The sequence below is a fragment of the Thermobia domestica genome, chromosome 15, assembly GCF_964235325.1.
Source record: "Thermobia domestica chromosome 15, izTheDome1.hap1.1, whole genome shotgun sequence".
Taxonomy (NCBI): Eukaryota; Metazoa; Arthropoda; class Insecta; order Zygentoma; family Lepismatidae; genus Thermobia; species Thermobia domestica.
The window spans coordinates 94,449,992-94,463,916 of record NC_137468.1 but is presented as its reverse complement, the minus strand read 5'-3'; the positions used below and the strand labels follow the sequence as shown (position 1 = coordinate 94,463,916).

General features: G+C 34.5%; 1 long non-coding RNA gene across 2 annotated transcripts in view; it reads left to right on the top strand.

Moving 5' to 3' along the window:
• LOC145671883 (uncharacterized) overlaps positions 1–13,925 on the top strand; it is a 155,917-nt gene that overhangs the window by 110,705 nt on the left and 31,287 nt on the right. The window contains exon 3 of one of the 2 annotated variants that reach the window (XR_014128553.1): positions 11,099–11,160. The exons of the other annotated variant lie outside the window; for it this stretch is intronic. This is a non-coding gene — a long non-coding RNA (uncharacterized LOC145671883). The remainder of the gene's footprint in view (positions 1–11,098; positions 11,161–13,925) is intronic. 2 annotated transcript variants of the gene reach the window in all.

Sequence of the window (13,925 nt, the reverse complement as noted above, 5' to 3'; positions counted from 1 at the left end):
GAGGAGAAAGATTTGATTTAAATCAAAAAAATCGATTTAAATCAAAAAAATCAAAAATGATTTTTTTTTAAAAAATCATGATTTTTCCCCACCCTGAATGCAATTTTCTTCTTAGTGTCGTGCGGGTTGCATACAACATACATAAAAATATTTAAGTCCCATGAAGGGGTTGACAAAAAAATTAAAATTTTCTGTGTTGACTACCTCTAACACAAGGCAACTTTTCTACAACCCGTCCAATCGAAATTAAAAAAAAAAAATCAGTTTACCCTAATGTTTATTTAGGGCCTGTATGTCATAACCTACATCATACTGTCATTGTCAATCCCCATTGACAGTAACCCATTGTCAATCTACTCGTTAATAAGAATAATTTAATGATGTATATGTAAGTTGGTGTACATTTGCTGATATTGAATAATATTTATATATATATATATATATATATATATATATATATATATATATATATATATATATATATATATATATATATATATATATATATATATATATATATATATATAGTAGGCCCTAATCGTGATTTAATAGAGATGTGTGAGTTTGCGGAGGATATAATTCTTAGGACAATGGTGAGTAATTGTTATGGTTGTAGGAACCATGAGTAATAGATGAGTAATCGTTGTAAATGGATGTGAGAGTTGTCATATGTAAATTGAAATACTAGGACTAATACGTGTAGTAGTCAACATATCATAATAAAGTTAATCTAGAAAATAATAAGGCGTGGCTATTCAGTAAGAAGTTGTCGTGGAGTAGCAATAACCGAAGTATAGTTGCTGCTAAGAACTTAGTTCGTAGCACAACTAGTACTCAATTGAATGCGCTTTTAAGATCATGTTCATAAGTTATTTTATAACCTAACAGAGCACCTATTGCACTGTGGGAGATAAAAATGGATTGTAGAAGCTACGATGAGAGTATAAAAAGATTACAATTGTCAGATGGTGTTAAACCTTAAATTTCTACGACGAAAACAAAGATGTTAGCTTAAGACTGCAATGCACGGGAACTGCGGCAAATATTTATGACGATATTATGTGAAGCAAAATGACGATAGTGATAATGTATCCAGAGAATGTCCCAAACATCTGGTCTCACAGGAATGTTGAAAGTTGCAGATTTCGAATGCACTATTTAAGATAGCAACGTTGGAATAAATGAAAAATGGATTTTTCTTTAAAAAACAAGAACGTTGGGATAATTGAAAAGTGATTTCTTGTAACAAGTGGACCCGCGTACCGTAGTCGCCGTCACTCTCGTCTTTGATGCGAATTGCAAGCATTTCCGGGTTCAATTTCCAGTGAGGACAATTCGTAGGAAAGGTAAAAGCTTTTTGGGGCCAGTCATTCTAAGTAAGGATTTTCCCGAGTTTTCCTCATTCATACCAGACAAATGCCGGGATGGCACCTAACACAGGGGTCCTAGGCCTCTTCCTTCATTCCCCATTCCATTCTTCCTTCTTCATTCCTTTGAGTAGTGAGATCACCGAGGGACGTCATTTCTCCAGTGATGGGCTATAATGGCCTCACCGAAAGCCCAGAAATATAATTCCTGCATGCATACGAAAGCAGAAAAAATGGAGTTGCAGATGAATTACATAATACAAGAGGAAGCAAAAATTGAGATTCTATGGTCTACTTATCCAGTATTATGAGTATTATAAAACTGCAAAATACATTTCCATATTCCTTATGGTACCAGTCTTTTGGAACACGCTGTACATTTGTTGAAATTTCTTACTCGTTGCTGTGGTTTTAACAGTATAATATATAAGTACTAAATAAAACGACGTGTTCATTGAAACTCCGATGACTTCTCATTTACATGCTGTACATTTCAATTATTCCACTATTTTTTTCCTTGTCTCTTTACAATGTGTTATACACTCCGTTATTAACATGCGTGAGGAGTTTTATCTACGCCATGGATTTGACAAGTGAGAGAAAAATTTGTTTTTATTTTCTCACATGATTCGTTTATCTACCTGAAAATTAAACGTATGAGTTTTTTTTTTTTTTTTTCAGTACACACCTCATGACAAGAGCTGTCAAGAGCACGTTTGACTGAAGAGCCTGAGTTTTTTTTTAAGTCTCAGTTGAATTTTATTGCTTCATTTAATTCTTGTTCTGTTACGGATTATAATATGTATCTTAAAATTGATTTATCATAGCGTATTTACACTTGTAGATATATGTATTAGGTTGTGAACGTTCCATATATTATACACATATACATATGAAACTAAATTTGATCAGAAAATTTCTCCTACAACCATTTTACTTCTTAAGCTATCTACCTAGGTATATATATACAGTGGCGGATCCAGGATCTGATCAACGGAGGGGCTAAACCATAGTTTGTAGCTTTATCCAGTGTAAAGCTGGATTGAAGCCCACTTTATCCAGTGTATATCTGAGCGTCAAGGGGGGCTATAGCCCCCTTGGATCCGGCCTATATATATATATATATATATAGGGATGACAAAAATAAAGCTCCTTCGTGGCTAAGTGGTTAGCGTACGTGCCTTTGACGTGGCAGACCCGGCTTCGGTTCCCGGTGGGAGCTCATGTGGATACGTTATTCAGTAGGTCTCGTCTCGTATAGCATGAATGCTGACAGCGATATTAAACTCGAAATCAATTCAACTCAAAATTAAAATAAGGGACAAAACTATAACATACGCACTAAGGATCCTTGGTTCGATTCCGAATAAGCGACACGTGAATTTTCACAGAATTTTTCATTTCTCCTCCACTGTTTTCATTGCATAAAATCTTTTTTTTTTTAAATAATAATTTACTTTTACTTATAATCCACCTTCCTCAACCCACAGAACGAGAAGAGTACTAAATTCAATTTCGTAAGGAGGCTGGTGGCGATTTTTATTATTTTGGAAAATTTACCGTAACTCTTAATTTCCGATAAGATATTTTTAGTAGGATTTATAATAATAATAATAGTAATAATAATAAAAAGTACCCGGTTTGGATATTTCATATATCAAACACTGAAATTAAAAATTTCATTCAATTTCCATTTAAAGTTGAATACAATTGAGTCGATGAGTTTGAAAACCAGTCGTCTCCACATTTTAACCAAATTAAGATTATGGCATTTTCCAGCTCAACCGATGTGGACACGCTTTTAGAATGAAAACAAGTCATCTCCTCTCACTAGTTATAGAAAATATTGAGCATTGAAATCCCCCTTTAGTTTGAAAACATGACGTATCCTGGAGACAGCTTTAGTTTTTTTGTCTCTTCTGTAAAATGAAGATAACTGGTTTCCTGACTCAGTGATTTAATTATTGATAATAACCATGTTCCACGTGTATATCATATTCGTAATAAATCATAAAAAGTGCCATAGTCTACCAGACATCTTTTAACATAGTTCAACACTTAAAACGATAATAGATATCAAGAAACACTTTTACTGACACCAATTGAGCGTCCCAATAATGCAACACTGCATCTACACTCGAATCTCTGTACTGAAACGGGAAGTGGTAGAAGTCTAGTAAATTTGCGGTTTCGATATTAATTGAGAAAAATATCACGCCATAAAAACTAAATTCCTTTGCGTTGTGTCTGTACACATGACATTGTTACTCATTTTAGTTGCGAGTGACGGTAGAAGAGAGGAAAGATTCTGGTCGTGGAAATAATAATAATAAAATTCGAGATTTTAATGAATTTACACGTTTCATAGCTCCTATATGGCGAAAGATGGATGTTTGCGTGACCGCCCCCCTGTTCGTTCCGATGTGTACAATACACTCGCTTACAAGTCGTACCGCTTAACGTATCAGCACCAAATTTTAAACTTAAGGTTTTTGTAAGATTCTCCAGGGGAAAAAGGTTTCAAATGTTCTTTGCATATTAAAAAATAAGGGTACTTGACTGACGATTGGAAAGAAATGAATGCATTTTTTTTTTAGAAGTGGTACTAACGATATTGTTTAGAATTTAGGATTTATTAATATGTATATGATTACAAAATATGACAATCTTTACAAATGATTAAGGGAGAGGCCGAGCTTCTGCTGTATTTGGCTTTCCCTTTCAGAGATGTTTTTACATAAATCTATTAGACTATAAGGTAACGAGTTAATGCTTAATATTTATCCATGTACGTATATAATACAAAATTGCATAAGGTTGTAAATACTTAATAAGTTCTTAAAAATATTAATAATAATAACATACTAACGACTTTTTTTACTTTTTTAAATTTGCTAAAAGTATACAGTTCTCTGGCACTTAATGGTAGACCATTTCAGGTTTTAATACATTAATATCTGATATTTTTGATACCATAACTTAATCATGATCTTGGTATCTCAATTTGCTTTGTTTTGTTCTCCGCACAGGTACTAAGGTGTTTTATTTCAACAAGTTAATGATGAAAATACAGTTGCATCTCTTTTCACTATTCTTTACATTCAGCAATATATTCTATAACAAGAATTTTAGGAAAACCGGAAAATGGATTTAAAAAATTGCGATCTTAGCTAATTAATTAATGTTTGAATCAGGGGTCACAAAATTTTTGAACTTCCCCTAAATCGAGTTTGAGTTTGACTACACTATATGTAGTTCTCCAGATGTAAGGCTTACAAGAAAAATTTTGATTGAAATATATTGGCTTTTTTGATCCAAAAAGTTTAACTAGTTTAACGGTTTAACTAAAGTCCATAAAATAGCAGTTCTGTCATTTATGTGTTTCATTTATGGTGAAGAAAAGGGTAGTTTTCAGAATTCTCGGTGATAATCCACCGTTGTGCGGCAATTGGGGAATTTCTTTGATTAATCCTCGGATCTCCAAGCTCGGGTAACCTTAACTTATGTCAGTATATTTATCATAACAGTAAATGTGCTCTGCTGTCTAGAAATACTAACATGGGCAGCATTAACCAGAAATACGAATTGTAGTGGTTACTGTTGCCCACGTGATGAGACAAAACGAGAAATATGATTTTCTCATCTCGTCTTCTAAATTTTGTAAAAAAATTGGTTTCTTTTCGATTCTAAAAACGCTTGTATCATCACAGCTCGAAAGTTTATTGTCTCGTTTTGTGGATTTAAGTGCTTCACTTTTGGAAGTAGTCTTGGTAGAAATTTACACTTAGTAATAAGAAATTCAAGTGCTATATTCAGTGTTCTAAAAATGGCGTCCACGGACTACAGAGCATTATTCTACAAGTCAAAATAAAGCAATATATACATACACACACACACACACACACACACACACACACACACACACACATATATATATATATATATATATATATATATATATATATATATAATTGTATAGCTTTCGGTTCCTTGTTTGGAGACCCGAACTGCAATATGTGGCAACGTCGCAGGTAAAGAACCACAGAAACGAAACGAAATGAAATCTTTAAGTTTTACGTCCCATGGTTATGCCGGCTAGGCTAAGCAGACGGTGATGATGAGAAATGAATGAAATGGTGGAATGATGAAAGTAGGAGGAAACAGGAGAATCTGAAGAAAACTTACACACACCGTGTTTGTCCATCACAAAACTCACTTGGCGCGAGCTCGGATCGAACCAAGGACCCGATACACCAGAGATGAATGCTCTACACCTGAGCCACCGCGAGCAAATGGTAGCGAAGTTAGCAAAATCTATCAGCTTTAGGCAGGCAAATTATAGCGCAAATGGCGACATCTATTAACAGACTGTTTATTACTAGGATTAGTGCGATACACAAACTTAGATGTCTAACTTTTTAAAAAAAAATTAAAATCAGTGCTCGAAGTGGGGAGTACGGGGGGAACATATCTCCACCTCAAGAGAATTTCAATATACTCTCATCTCTCATTGTGTTTATCGCGTTACAGTTGCAAAACTTGTAATCCTTCCAGTTGATATACCCTTTCCTCAGATTTCCAGTTCCACTACGATCAATGATCAAAATGTAAATTATATTGGGCTTGCCCTATTTATGGTGTCGAAACTTCACATATGATTAATTTATCTAGCCACTTCCTTATTCAATTTACATTTTATTGTTATTATTATTATTAGATTCCTCGAGTTTCACTGCAGTATATTTTAGTGTACGCCCATATTTTCAATGAAGTTTGAGTGGCATCATTTATCACTCAGTTGGTTACCGAACCCAGGACAAATATAAGATTAAGAACCTTGCTGGAGATCTATCTTTTCCACTATCCTATATATATATATATATATATATATATATATATATATATATATATATATATATAAGAAGCACTGCTCTCTGTCTCTTTCTCTGTTTTGAATTCAATAAATGGACATACGAGAACTGCGACAGGAACACAAAGGAAGTTAATTAGAGATTCGTTGCTTGTGCATCGCTGTTAGTTAAGTATAGAGTATCCGTACGTAAATATGTGCGGCTAAGATTTCTACAATGTCCAGCATTGCTGGTCTCGTATGTTTTCTTCAAACAAGGGTGGACCACACAAAAAGCTTTCCTGAAACCTAAACTGTTTGAGCGGTGTGTGTGTGTATATAGTGATTTGCGATTGCGTTCGGATCCATGTATTTTCCACCTATCCTTTTTTTTCTTTCTTTGATGCTTTATATGTGAAATAGAAAGACTTCATATATAGGAAAACAACACCTTATTTCAGGTCACCTCCACACATTCAGTTCTTATCTGATCGTATTATACAATAAGAGATTGTGGGGAGCACGTATATAAGGAGTAAAATGTGAACACACCTGTCCGTCGCTTTATAACTAAGAACAACAATAACAAAATATAGACTGGTATATAGCAATCTTCTATATACATACATCGACTCTAACACATTCTCGAGAGTAACACCCTAGGAACCTACACCAATGCTGGGTTTTGTCATCTGCGTGGCGTAGGCTATGTAATATGTATTGCCATCAGGCAATTGAATATTAATCGGCTTCATGGTGTGCTTTCTCTATACTGCTCTCTCATATCTATATAGATGCACGCAAATATATACAGGGTGCTTTAGGAAAAAGAAAATATTCTTATGGATTGTTTTGAGTAATAAAGTTCTTAACAAATATGTATCATTTTTCTGAGTAATACAATTCTTAACAAATATAATGTCGTTCTTTCTAATGAACATGTGTCATTTTCTATTGGTAACCAGTTCTTAACAATCATCCATGATTGTTAAGAAATATATTACTTAGGACAATGTTGGATATTTTTTAAGAACTTCATTGCTCACACCATTGCTCAGAATAAATTCTTAACAAACATGTAAGTTCGGTAGAGACGAACCTCTTTTTTTTTTTTTTTTTGCCTCCAATAACTCGAATAATTGTGCATGTAGAGCATGTTTCTCTACACGAAATCCAAAACGGACTTCCTGTAACCATAACTAAAGGATCAATAAAGAATGTATTTCTACCCGAAATTTAAGCTTGAAAAAGTGGCTGACTGGTCCAGCTATGTCATAGTACTATGATTAGATGAACCGTGGACTTTGGGAGTGGTGGACCATATGCAGAACCTAAACAATAGATAAATAAAGAAATAATTTGGAACAGTTTTGTCTTTAAATACGTTATATTAATAAAGTAGATATTATATAGCTACCAAGTTTTCCCTTAAATCTAATATTGATCTCATATAATCTAATAATGATTAAACTAAGATAAAAATATGGAAAATCTAATAATGAACTTCCTTTTCAACATCGAATCTAGAAAAGAAACATTTGCAAATGGCAAGAATACATAAGTTTCATGTTTTAAGAAAAATATTAGTGCTAATAATTACATTGTACCGTACATTGCATCTTCTTTTGCATATTTGAAAGCCTTGCCACTCAAATCACATTCTCATATTTCGAACAGCCATCATGTAACCAGCGTTCACACATAATACACTATATCCAATCGTCTTCGCTTCTTGTTTCATTATAATTTTCGTCGGATCCAATACACTCGTTCCCATCATACTTCTCCATATCATCACTGTCAGCATATATTAGGGGTATCGATTGATAACCATCACTGAATGAAGATGAAGGTATAATCGGAATTCTGTTCTTCTTGTTTTCTTGTATTTTGTTTTTTGTGGTCGATTTGGTGCACTTAACCTTCCTCTCCGTGTCTTCTGTAAGCTGATGTGGTCCATCAGTCCCACAATGGCAGTGGTTCGTCTATCCCAAGAAGGAGAGGTAAAAAAGGGTAGTCTACTTGTTGTAGTTTTTGACTGCGGGAAACTTCATTGTTTTCATTGACACGTTCCTTTATGATGAAATGGTCTAATAAAAAGTTAAATGGAAGAAATCTACATCAAGAACGTTGAATATTGCTTTCAATGAAATTTGGTAAAAAAAAAAAAAAAATGTTTTGACTTACCTGAAATAAAATTTCTCGTCTGTTGAAGAAATGTGTGGTCTTCCGCTTCAGGAAAAGTCACAGTGTCTAGCATACATCCGCCATGACACTACACCAATATTCACGCTGCACTCTGGTGAATAGTTTACGAATTATGGCCCTGGTTCGTTTCACCCACGGGGTCCATCTCTGCCGAACTTACTCTACCATTGTCCTGAATACTACAGTTCTTAAGGAACACGTGTCGTTAAATCTGAATAACAAACTCTTAACAGTCACAGACAGCTGTTAAGAACCGTATTATTCAAAACAATGGTAGATTAAGAATTTCTCTATTCACACAATTCTTCCGAATAGAAGTTCTTAACAAACCTATGCCCAACTCTCAATAGATTCTGAGATACATTAGTTTGAGTTTAGCTAATAAGAACACTGTGATATATTGTGTGAATGAGCGATATTTACTAAGTTGCGTGAGCTAACTCCCGTATGTTCACTTCATGTTTCTGTTCGAGCTGTTTTCCCCAACACTGTCTGGAGCAAAAATGACCAAACTTTGGGCAATGATAGTGGATATGATTTTGGTATTTTTGGTATGATTGATTGTGTCTTTGAGAAATGGTGGCCTAAAAACTGTCTCATAAACGTAATTTTATTTCAATCATGATATAGTCCTAGTAGTAGAAGTAGGAGAATGATACTTTTTATAAGAGATCAAAAGATGGAATGTTCAGTACGTTGAAAACATTTATGTTCCTTCGCGATCGAGTTAGTCCGAGGCGGTTTAGATTTAGAATTGCAATTGATCAAACTCTTCACGGTATGATGATGATTCTAATGTACATGATTTTTGAAGTGAATTACATAATGATTGATCATGTCCATAAGAAATGTAGTCGCTAAATCTGTCCCATTAGCAGATTCAAGTAATTTGTCTTTCTAGGTAACGCCAAGTTATTTAGAATTTGTCATCCTGACTCACTGCGTGTAAAATTATAATTTGTTGTTAACAGTAACGATGGAGTCTTTTACTCTGTTGACCAGAGTGAAGCATTGCAGAATTGCATTAAGTAATATACAAAATTATCCAAAATTAGCCTGCGAAGTTATATTTCAAATAGTCTGTGTATCACTGTTAGGATTGTCTGTGTCATAATTAGTAGTACGTTTGTGACCATTAGAAGAAAGCAAACAAACAAACAAACAAACAAACAAAAAACAATAGTTACAATATGGTAGGTAACAGTCAAATATTTACCCAAACAGTCTACAAATAAATAAAACAAGTCATGAGTTTAGTTTCACAGTGTGACACCTCGGTGGACTTCCAAACTATGACAATTCAACACCCAACTACTGGTTGCAATTGATTAATAAGATCAAAGATAGAACCTTTTCCTCGGATGCTGATCATGTTAACATTACTTGCTATGTCTTACTGTTTTTGTTATATGGGGATAAGGCTTGAAACCGGAAGTCATTAATTTCAACAACTTTCGGATCGGAAAGATGGTTAAGGAAGGAGATACAACTTACTCTTGGGAAGCTGGATCGATTGCAAAAACCGCATCTCGATCTCTCTTACCGTTTTCAGCTCCAAGGAAATCAATATTGAAACCGGAAGTAGTAACAAATTCCAAATACTTCCGATTTCGTTGTAGTGTTCCGGGTTAAGGTGGTATGTTCACTTCAGACCCTGAATTTCATATCCGAGGAACAGGTTCAAGTTCTATCGATTCAGGAAAACCCTTGTCGCTATCTATTATCGCTTTTCTTCTATAGCGATAAATGTCGAAACCGGAAATGTAGAAAGTTAAAGGAAGAGAAAAAATCTACTCTTGAGAAGGTGAATAGATTGCAAGAAACTGCATCTCTAATATCTCTTACAATTTTTGCTCTACGGAAATCAATATTTAAACCGGAAGTACTTGTAGCAGTAAATTTCAACAACTTCCGGTTTTGCTTGAGTGTTGCAGGTTGCAGTTTTTGTAAATTGATTTGGTATCCCAAGAATATGTTCCATCTCCTTCGTTAATCTCATTCAAACCGTGTGGTTCAAATAAACCATTTCCGGTTTCAACTTTTATCGCCATAGAATAAAGTGGTATTAAAGAGCAACAAACGGTTTTCTGCAAATGATTCAGGGGCGCAAGAGAGCATACCATCACAACCTGCAACACTACTAGAGCAATCAGTGGTTGACATTTATTACTACTTCCGGTTCCAATACTGTTTTCCGTAGAGCTAGAACGGTAAGAAATACGGTGAGGCACTTCCTTGCAACTGGTTCAACTTCTTAAGAATAGGTTTCGCTACTGTCGCATCCATGTCCAGTCCAGAATACAACAGAAGCAGTGCACAAAGGTAGCAAATAACATCATATTCTGTCGAATGTTTTACGTTTGTAGTATTGTAGCAGGAATGAAGGAAACGTAGTAAAACTCCGTCAGAATGACCGACACGAATTTGTCCGGGACATCCCAAAGGCGAAATAACAGCGTTAACTAATACATTACTGTCTCTCGGTAAAACTGGTTAAATACCACAGTAAATATGCAATGTGATGTTTCCAATTAATTAAGCGATCTTTATGACCTATGTATAAATTAATATAATAAAGTGTATGTGTGTGAGTGCATTAATATAAGCCTTACCCTATAATTAGGAGCAGGATATTGGTATTTAAAAAAGTTTTTTTTTTTTTTTTTTTTTTAAGGTTTTTCAATTAGCAGTTCAACCATTATCATGAATGAAAGACTTGTAATCTTAAATACATACGTAAGTCCGATAAATTAAAAGTCGTATTTTTTAATACAGTCAATATAGAAAAATTTACATATTTATAAAAAATCTTTAATACTTTTTTTCTTAAAAAAACTTCCATAGAAGAAATTTTTCCTCTTCATCTCTCTCTTGTTTAATCTTGAATTATGAAAAAAAAAGCAATCTAATTTATTTCTCTACCTCTTCTTCTTTTTGAATATTCAGTGGATTTGACTACCATCGTAGGATATGCCAAATGAAAAGAGATAAAAATAAGGAAAGAAAAACTTTTGTACAGAAAGGACCAAAATGATTTTATATTTAGAATGAAGGGGCAATTAAGACAGAAAGGGGTTGTTAAGCTGTGCCTTTTTTATTATTGTTATTAATAATTTACTTACTTACTTTTGCAGCGTAAAAGAGGGTGACGTGATGTTGGTAAGAGTAGAGTAGTGTTGAGAATTGCTTGAATTAAAAAAAAAGTAGGGGACTATGTTTCGCTCTTCTTGTGTAAGCGTTACAGAAGAAGACGTTTCGGTGCAAACGTAGGGGTTGAAAATTATCTGATGGAAGAAACGTTATCTGACTTCCAACCCCTTGTGCAGCGCTTTCCTCTTACCAGAGAGAGAGCAAAAATTAGTACAACTACTATTACTCCGTTTTATCCCACCCCTCTATAGCATCCCTTTCATTCTTGACTCAACCCTTTTAAGTAACAAAGAGGCTCACAAACATTTTAAGAAGTCTTCTTCTCAAACAAAAGGACTGCAAGTGAAAATTGCAACCCCATTTTACTCGTCTTCTGACTCCCTTATTCTCTTATCTGCCTATTTCTGCTTTTCTTGTTTGTTTTTTCTATCTTACTCCACACTCCATTCTACATGCTTTTCCTTCTTTACATTTGTGGCATACACAAGACACCCTCTACCCTTCCAGTCCTGACTGTGCACCGCCACAAGAAACTAATCTATCTACTATATTTTAGGGTTTTAATTCGCTTTTTGTAATAGATGTGTAGTGTTCTTTGTACGGAGTTGATATGACTTCTGTAATATGGGAGAATGGTGCAAACCACTTCAAGGAGTTGAAACATAGAAAGGGAAATTTAAACTTTGTAAGACCTAGTGTTGTAGTTTAAAATCTCCTCTAAGTTGCCAACGATCTCCTGTAGTCCCACATAGCCGAACTGACGACGCTAGTTGAGTAGGATAGCATAGTCAAAAATCAAATTCCACACGGAATATAATAAATTCATGTACATTTCTTCTTTCAGATGAATCCTGATGAAGACATTTTTAAGAGCAGGAATACTCTCAAAGAGACTCAAAATGACATTAAAATCAAGGGAGGCAAGTATCGGGAAAATTGTCAAAAACCGATTTTCGAAATATAACATTTTCGAAAAATACAATTCAATAATACAAAAACAGCTTTATTGATGAATTGAATAATATTTTCACAATTTCAGAGGTTTTCTTTTCAGGACATGAATAGAAATATGTAGTACTATAGTGATCTCGAGGACTGGTGAAGCTTGACCTAGATTTACCAATTTCATCACCCAATAGAACGCGAGGGTCTGTCCCGGTCGTCAACCCCTACACACGAAATTTTGACAGTGTCGTTTCTTGCGCTATACGGAGTACATCTGTGGATACAGTGTTATCGGATTGCTACTAAATTTCGTTGTGTTGTTGTTGTTGTGGTCGTAATTCTTTTTGCTATTATTATTGTTACAATTTCACTCGAATAATTGTTAGTGTTAAATGTTATAGTTTTTTAAGTACTGTTTTTTGTCGCTCGTTTGACATATCTTATAAGTTTGGCGTACTTTGCTACGTTCGGAAGGCAGCTACACGAATCATCTCGAATTCTTCCGATGCATCACACGTGAGGGAAAGGAGTTCTATAATTTGTGGAGAGACCAGGCTTCACGAGTTGTCGCAGTCACTATAACCTCCACATGTTACTGCGGACAACGTTATGTGTTCTTCCTTCTGCACCTTTCATATTGAATTCACCTCAAATCGAAGTCTTACACGAAATTAAAAGGCCCCATATGGAAATTTTAGTAAACCATTGCATCTCTTTTTCTTCTTTCTAGCTAATAAACTCTGAAACCGCTTAAATATATTTTCAGTTATTTTAATTGAAAAGTTCAAATACCAAATTTCATATCTATAATCTTAAGGAATCCCGAGATGTACACACAGAGCCCGAAGTATGTTGATGTGGCATAAAAATATATGTCAAACCTGTCCGTAATAGGGCATACACACATGTCATAATGACACTAAACACACTGCCAACAACGTGAATAATACTGTCACTAAACACACTGCAAGAAGACGCTAGAAATATTAATTTTAGTGGAAATAATGCTAGTTTAGTCACTAGACAACATTTAAAAGGTGGTAAATTTCTGTTCTAACAATGATAAATGAACCAATTGTTTTTGATAAAAATATCCTTAAAAATTTCTAAATCAAGCGTCAAAGTGCTACATTGGTAACACTGATATCAAGAGACAAACGACAACCGCCTCACGTTTCCGCGCATGTGTATAAATTTTTGACGTACAAGTATATCATCTCAAACATTGCCCCAATGATCAAAACCTAACATACTAGTCCGTCAAAACTAATGAAAAGAAGGCAGTAGATCATTTTGATATGCTATAGTTGCTCACATTTTTTATGTTCATGGCGGACATATCCGTAATATCAGAAAAAAAAACGACATATTTCCTTATGTCCACCATTAGAAGGCAATTCATTTGT